Source organism: Copadichromis virginalis, linkage group LG3 (genome assembly GCF_057382275.1).
Source record: "Copadichromis virginalis isolate Kocher_CV1m ecotype Utaka linkage group LG3, C_Virginalis_male_GT1.1, whole genome shotgun sequence".
NCBI lineage: Eukaryota > Metazoa > Chordata > Actinopteri > Cichliformes > Cichlidae > Copadichromis > Copadichromis virginalis.
In genome coordinates, this window is record NC_140620.1 from 29091750 (window position 1) to 29100357 (window position 8608).

Below are 8608 nucleotides of genomic sequence, written 5' to 3' on the forward strand. Positions count from 1 at the left end.
CCAGATTTAAATGTTACATCAGGTCATTTGAGTGGACCACAGCTGCTGTACAGAGCTAACTGTAGGTTACAGGTTATGTAACCTACAGTTTGCAGTTTCCTGTTTGTACTGTTTGAGTGTTCACTGATCTGTGAAAAGATGGATTCTCATGATACTGATTAGAGTTATAAGTAATACTGGCTCATCAGTTTAAAATTGCTAACAGTATTGTCATCTAGCTCATGTGTAGCTGGATTTCTGTTAATTAAGGTTTAACCCTAATCATATATGGGCTGGTCTGAACTAGAATTTCAGGTAAATACATTTTCTTCTTTAATGCTTATTTAAGTTGGGAATCTCAGTGTTTACTGATATTAACATTATTTCCCTTAGTCTGTCATGTAAAATTTTGTAGATAACAATAATTTCAGTTTTATTTGGGTGTTTGTATCCCTCAGCTTAGCTCATTAGAGTCTGGAGAGTTTAGGGGATTTAATTTCACTCCATATTCAAAAGTGTGTCTCTTGATTTTGGCATCCAGTGGTGCAGTACCATTGAGTCCCCTACCAGTCAGTGAAGGTAGGGCTGCTGGCCCCAAGCTAAGATAAATGGATAGAGTTGAATTAAGACGGGCATCCAGTATAAAATGATGGTCAATTCAAACATGCAGATCATAAAGAATGGCTCTGTACTAAAATGCTCAGGGCTCAGGTTAACTATGACTGTCTCTAGTGCTGTTGGCCAACATGGTGCTGGAGACTATGCTATTTGGGGAGAGCATGCTAGGAGGGGGCGAGCGAGAAGAACGTTAGGAGTTTAGAGGTTAGAATAGGGACTTTAAATGCGGGGAGTATGACTTGTAAAAGGAGAGAGCTGGCTGATCACATGGAGAGATGAAGGTATATCTACTGTGTGTACAGAAGACTTGGATGAAGGGAAGAATGTCAGGAGCACTTGATTCAAAATGTTCTACCATAGTGTAGATGGGAAGAGAAACTTGATAAGGCTGATCTTGAAGGATGATTATATGTGTCAGACAAGATCATGAGTTTGAAGTTGAAGGCAGTGCGTATGCTGCACAAGTTCGATATCAGTGAGAGGATAAAGAAGAATTCTGAAAGTTGCATGAAGTGGTAGAGAGTGTCAACAGTGGGCAGGGAGAAATTGGTGTTTCAAGCAGATTTCAGTGGACATGTAGGTGAAGTGAACAGGGGTGATGAGGAAGTGTTGGGTGGGTGTAATGCAAATTAAGAAGGGAATTTAAAAAGGATAGATGGTTGTGGAATTTCTAAAAAGGTGGAAAACCTGTATTTCACATATCATCTTTAGCTGTAAGAGGACAAGGATGGATGGGAAAGTATAGGAAAGTATTCAAAGGATGAGGTAAGTGAAACAAAAAGTAAAAAATAAAAAGTGAGATGAAAAAGTGGGCATGAGCACTGGGAGTCTAGCGATATTGTAATAAGAGAGGTGGCAAATGCAAAGGAAATCCTTTTAGTGAGATGCATATATGTATGTATGCAGCTGAAACGGAAACTAAGGAAGAAAAAAGGACTTGTATTCTTTGGCTTGGTAGAGAGATCAAGCTGAAAAGTGACTATAGACGAAAATGAAAAGCTGAAGAGTGATTAAGCATAGAGCCAGAAATGTACTAACAACTCTGAAAGATAGTGGAAAGAGGATCAACAGAATACTTTGAGAAGCTGATGAATAAGGAAAGTTGGGCTAAGACAGGTGATGTTCAGTAAGCAGTTGTATGGCTTTCATCCTGAGAAAGAACACTACAAATGGGATGTTTCCTTCGAGATTGTTGATAGAGAATAAGGTTAGAAAGAGTTTGTGAAGCTAGAAAATGCATATATAGGAATGAAGGACTATGATAATCTACAAAGAAGTCAGGCGCGGCAGAAAAGTATGTGCAGGTGATGTAGGACATATACTGTATATAGAGAGCAAGATAGTGTTGAGATTTACAGTAGGAGTGGCAGATTGATTCAAGATGGGGGTGGGTTTACATTAGGAATCTGCTCTAAACCCCTTCTTGTTTGCGATGAAGACTTAGAGGTTGATAGATAAGAAATAAGGCAGGAGTCTCTATGGTCCATGATCCACATGCTACTAAATAGTGTAGTGAGAATAGGTAGGGTAAGTAGAAGCAAGACAGAGAGTGGGTGGACATATGGACGGGGGTGATTTGTGACAGGATTGCAGCAAGACTGAAAGCGAAGATTTAAGAGATGGTTGTGAGAATGACCATTATGTATGGTTTGGAGATGGTCGTACTGACAAAAAGACAGCAGGCTGAGCTGGGGGTGACAGACATAAATTCAATTAATTTGATTTGGGATTCAGTTCTGGATTTAACAGGGAGCCAGTGAAGGGAAGCCTGTATAGGAGAAATATGCTCTCTCTTTCTAGTCCCTGTCAGTACTCTTGCTGGAGCATTTTGGATTAACTGAAGGCTTTTCAGGGAGGTTTTAGGACATCTTGATATTAACAAATTACAGTAGTCAAGCCTAGAAGTAATAAATGCATGAACTACGTCTTTATGTTTGTAAGACATTCCTGCAATTTAGCTAATTCGTGTGTGCTGTCTGGCTTGATGGATAGATAAAGTTGGGTGTCATCTGCATAATTGTGAAAATGCATGCTATGCCTTCTGACGATACTGCCTAAGGCAGGGGTGTCCAACTCCAGGCCTCAATGGCTGCAGGTTTTAGATATCACCCTGAGCCTGTACACTGTATTTGGAACAGAATATGAATTTATCATTTGATCTACACAAAGATTTACTTCACCTTCAAAACTGTCTTACTTTGTACGATTGCAAAGTTAGTTATCAAAAAATGTTGCTTTGTTTCAACATTTCACAAGCCAAACTCAATAAGTAATGTTACAAAGCAGAGGCTTCTGATTGTCTTACTACTGCTCTTATTTGGTAATGTGCAACCTAACCCAGGCCCTGAGCTCCAGTGTAGTCAGACACCATCTCAATTTGAATACTCACCTGGGTTGAAGATAGTTCATCTTAATATGCGCAGTTTGTTACCCAAGATGGATATGATCAAGATTTAGGTTCAATCAACAGATGCAGATATTGTCCTAATTTCCTCTTCTGCTTCTGCTCAATGTCTTTGAATGGTTGATACTGTGTATCATGCTTGTCTCAGGTTCATCACTAACTATAAATCTCAGACTCACCACTGTGAGTAATACTCTCAGGTAGGATAACCTGCTTTGGAAAGTCAGAGGAACTCTCATTTATACAGTTTTATATATCGTTAGCTTCATAGCATAATTGCCTAAGTCATTTGACTAAGTCAATGACTTAGGCACTTATGCTATGAAGCTAACGATATGAGGCAATACTTGGGTTGCTACCTTCTTATGTTCCCTGCTTGCAGTGAAGCATGCTGGTCAGTATTCTTTTCATCCACATGGTTACTTGTTGCTTTCATGGGCGACCGTGGCTCAGGGGGTTGGGAATTGCATCTGTAACCGGAAGGTCGCCAGTTCGATCCCAGGGCTCTCTGTCCTGGTCGTTCTGTCCCTGGGCAAGACACTTTACCCTACTTGCCTACTGGTCTTGGCCAGAGGGGCCGATGGCACGATATGGCAGCCTCGCTTCTGTCAGTCTGCCCCAGGGCAGCTGTGGCTACAACTGTAGCTGCCTCCACCAGTGTGTGAGAGTGAATGAATAGTGGTATTGTAAAGCGCTGTATAAATCCAATCCATTATTATCATTTCTGTTCCATTTGCCCAAACTGAATTTGGTAAAAGAGCTTTTGTCCATTCAGCACCCTTGGCTTGGAAGAAACTGCAGAACGACTGGGAAATGACTGAATTCCTTTCATTAAGTGTTTTTAAATCTAAACTAAGAATCCTTGAGGCCAAGTCCATAACATGCAACTGTTTAAATTGGATTGATTGTCATTTTAACCAAAGTTTTTTTTTTTCATTTATTTGAATTTCATTGAATTTCATTTTTTATTTATTTTTGCATGTGTTTTGTTGCTGCCTGTATTTAATTGAGTAATTTCTGTAACTGTGAGACACTTGCTGCTGCCTATCTTAGCCAAGTCTCCCTTGAAAAAGAGGTTTTTAATCTCAATGGGATCATCCTGGTTAAATAAAGGTTAAATAAATAAAAAAGAAAAAAAGAAAGTCCAGAGGAAGAATAACCTGGACCAGAAAGTGCCTTCTACCACTCCTCAGCTGCACACATGGGGCCACAACTGAGAAGCAGAAGCAGAACCCCCCCCCCCCCTCAGAGGTGTCCAAATCGAGGCCTCGAGGGCCTGTATCCTGCAGGTTTTAGATGTGTCCTTGATCCATCACAGCTGATTTCAATGGCTACATTAGCTCCTCAACATGTCTTGAAGTTCTCCAGAGGCCTGGTAGTGAAATAATCATTTGATTTAAATGTGTTGACATTTAAAATCTGCAGGACACCGGCCCTTGAGGCCCTTGAGGCCTGGGGCCCGTTCTTCGTACCTCGCTAAGTAAGTTAGCTGGATTAGATTGTTGACGATTTCGCGTGATCCTGGATCGTTCGGTTCCCCGAAGCTCATCCGGGACTTGCTGTCATAGCAACAGAGCCGTAAGCGTAAACCTGCTCGGGAGCAGGTTTACTTTATGTAAACAGGATTAGATCGCGGCCACGCAGGTATGTCCGCTTCATTTATACGAAAGCAACAGCGATATTCCACCACTGTTTCACCATAAATAAATATTATCAATGTAACTAAAGATAATGCAGCACTTGATCCTTTTATTGATTTCACACAGATACATACAGGTCATTTCCTAAAAAAGGGAAATGTACTATTAACATTCTATTACATGTATGTGATTATTACAGATGTAATTCATATTTCAGAGTAGTAATTGCAAATTACTTCGTGTAATCAAGATGGGAGACCACGGCTATAAAAGCGAAGGTGGATTTGGGAAGTCTGTGGCAGCCATGTCCTGTCCGTATACGCGAGAAACCCATTGCGGAAGGTGCAAGATTGATAAGGAGAGTTTTCAGAACTCAGCGTATATTGCGGGATAGACAGGATCCTTTAGCTCAGCGCGACAGTGTGCTCATAGAGAGATATCGATTTTCCCGTGAGGGTATTATTTATTTAACCAACTTGTTGACGAGGGGGTGCAGGACCACCACCTGTCTTTTTTTGCTCTGCCCTTTTCTTGGTTGCTGTTATGAACAAACAAACAGATTATTCCAGGGTCTCTTTCCAAGAGACGAAAAGCAATATAAGTGATAAATATTACCATTCTGTAGAATGTTCTTATATTTTACTCTTACTTTTACTTGTTCCCATGTTCTAGTGGGTCCTGTTGTGGCTCTAATCTGAAAGGGGATATAATATAACATATTATAATATAATATAATGTAATATAATATTGGATAATATAGTGTGATATGATAAATCTACCCTACCGCCTACTGGTGTTTGCCAGAGTGGCCGATGGCGCGATATGGCAGCCTGGCTTCTGTCAGTCTGCCCCAGGGCAGCCGTGGCTACAACCGTAGCTGCCTCCACCAGTGTGTGAATGTGAGAGTGACTGAATAGTGGCATTGTCATGCGCTTTGGGTGCCTTGAAAAGCGCTATATAAATCCACTCCATTATTATTGTTATTATTGAATTACTTACGAGTTTAATTTGTCAGCAACTTTCTGCCAGCCCTCTCTCCTTGCTTTTGCAGCCTTTGCAGTGTTCCCTTGCGTTTTAATTAAACTCTGAAACTCCTGAAATCCCGCACTCAAGAGTTCTTGCTCTGCTGCCGGAAAATACCGAGCGCGCTCCTTCGACATTTTCGCCGACCAATCAGCGGGTTGCCGATCAATGTTTCTACTATCGATGCGTAGCCCCTTTTACGACACCCAGTGATCTCACATTACTGCGTCCAGCCGTACTAATCGTCAACAGCAGGTGTGTTCGGGGAACCGGATTAGCGAGCTCACGGTTAGCGCGATGGTTTGGTCTTGGATGTGTCATTTGATCTTGGATGTAGTGAGCGACGTACGAAGAACGGGCCCCTGGAGTTGGACACCCCTAAAACTTTGTCTCCCTCTCTTTTACTTTTTATTTATTCAATAACAACTAAATACCTCCCTTTTGGCCAGATGGTGGTGCTACAGGATTACTATCCAAAAGCCTCTGATCCATGCCAATAAATTACACATATATTACAACCATCAGTTCACTGGATCGAACATTTTGCCTGTTTATTTTTTTTATTCTTTCGTGAGTTTTATTTTAAATATCATAGATCAAACTTCTATACATATACTATATATACTCTATTTCCACTACTACTGCGTGATCTCAGTGAGCCCTTATGGTGCGATAATAGTTGTAACTAGTGATGGCCCGCTTGAAGCTGACGCTCCGGAGCGTGTGTCGAAAAAAACAACACACTGGTTCAGAAGCACTGTGTCGAGGCTTGCTTCGTTTGGCAAAAGTCACGTGACCAGTGACGTCCGAAGCTTCATTACGCACGTAACTGCTTCGGTACCTGATTCAAACGGATATAAGGAAGTGAATCATCCACGGGATTCGTGGAGTGTGTTGATGGTGACAGAGAGCGAAGAGGTGATCATTCCACTGACAGATATGGAGCCAGCGAGGAAGAGAGGACATTCTGGCGTGTGGGAATATTTTGAGTTGATTTTGCTCAATTCATTTTATCTGCCGAAGTGAAAAACTTGAAATGTCCAAAATCATGTTTTCATAATGGAAATGCCATTACAGCATATGACTTTAGGAACACTTCCATGTGAATTAAAGCTGATGAAGACTACAAAAATGCATTTGACACTATACGTACATTACATTGCTACAGTTTAGAAAATCATTTTGTTTATTGTTTTTAGGTGATAGTCTGCAGGACCCAGGAATACCTGCATATCTACCAGCTTGCAGTGTAGTTCCTGCACTCCACAGCCTCTTCTGTTCCATGCAAGTGGATTTTCTCCAGGGCAGGAGAAACTATTTCTAAGAAAAGAAACAGACTCAGCCAGCGCACAGTAACACTAATCCTCTTTTTAAATGTAAATAACAAAAGGGCTACCTTACATTGATCATGTTTTTACTTTGCAAGTTCTTGATTAGGGGTGGGTTTTGATTATCGCCTTTCTGATTACAATCCATGCTAAATTGAATAAAGTGATATTGATTCATTAAAATCCCGTGTCGATTTGTAAATTAACGTTATTATGCCTGAAACCCCAGCATCTCAGGTTAAACCTCACAACATGTCGTCAAACACCATGCAGCTAAAACAGTAACTGGGAGCAGGTTTACGGATTCTGCATACAAACGTGAACACAGAGCGCGGACCCGACGCGTCAGAGTCAGATTTTGGTGCGTCGTCGGGTCCGCGCTGTGTTTGCCTCTTTTTTTTCCCCGCTGGCTTCTGCAGCTGCAGGTTTCATAACTCTCTGTTTACATCTCTAATTAAGTCTCACATGTGTCAGCTTTCTTTTAATAGATACAAAATTATGGATATATACTGTTAAATGATCAGAATTGTAATATTTCTGACTGAGGCAAAACTTTCCAGATTCCAATCAAATTGAATCGGATCCTGTATCGAATCAAAAATGATTCTACAAATCAGTGACGATGCAGCCGTACTCAGCTCCCTAAGCATTTTCCCTTTCCAGTTCACAATCAATCCCACCCCTAGGTCAAAAATATGTATAGGACAATTGGCCTCATCTAATATTTTGTATGAACCTGTCCAGCTGTCCAGTGATTAAACGACAAGTAGATGGAGGCAGGACTTCACAGCAGGGGCATACTCCATAATGTGCTGTGTGTTATCATATGTATAATGTATATATTGCTCACTTATTGTATTTACCAACATCAAGGAGTTATGAGCAAAGAAAGGCCACACCATAGTGCATGTTTAAATAGGGAAAGTTTATTGATCAAAATGTATTACGCAGATACGCATTACATTTTTTTCAGCCCCCCAATCGAGAAAACAAAACCAATTACATGTTCAAAGCAACGGAACGGTGGCCCAATATCAGAGAGAACTCCACTCTTGAGTGAGCAGTGATAATTGAGCAGTCCGTTTTATTTTGCAGATTCAAGCTGCTCTTCAAAATTTTCACCACCAGATGTCACCGGAGAGGACTGTGTTGAAAAGCTTCGAGTAATGAACCGTTTTTCAATACAAGCTTCAGTGCTTCGGAAAGCTTCATTTGGCCATCACTAGTTGTAACCATCTTACTGGCCATCTGGGCTTTGTTTTATGCACCTTTATTTAAGAGGGAATGGCGAAATAAGCTATTCCAGAGCTGCACAGAGCAAGAACCTTTGCCTAATGATAGAGGACGTGATCTCTATCAGCTGGACACGTATGAACTTCCAGGCTTGGTGCAACAGCCACTAATCTTACGAATGCCCCACCTTTCACTTTAAAGTGTCAATGGGGACGGTGGCTTTTTTTTTTTGGGGGGGGGGGGGGGGGTGTTTGTTATGCCTCACAACATGATCAAAGTTTTATCCATCAACTGGATTCTTTGGACAATACTTATGGCCTTTTAAATGCACAGCCTTCCTGAATGTATGCTTTCAATCTGTGGATTTTAAATAGACTGTTTTA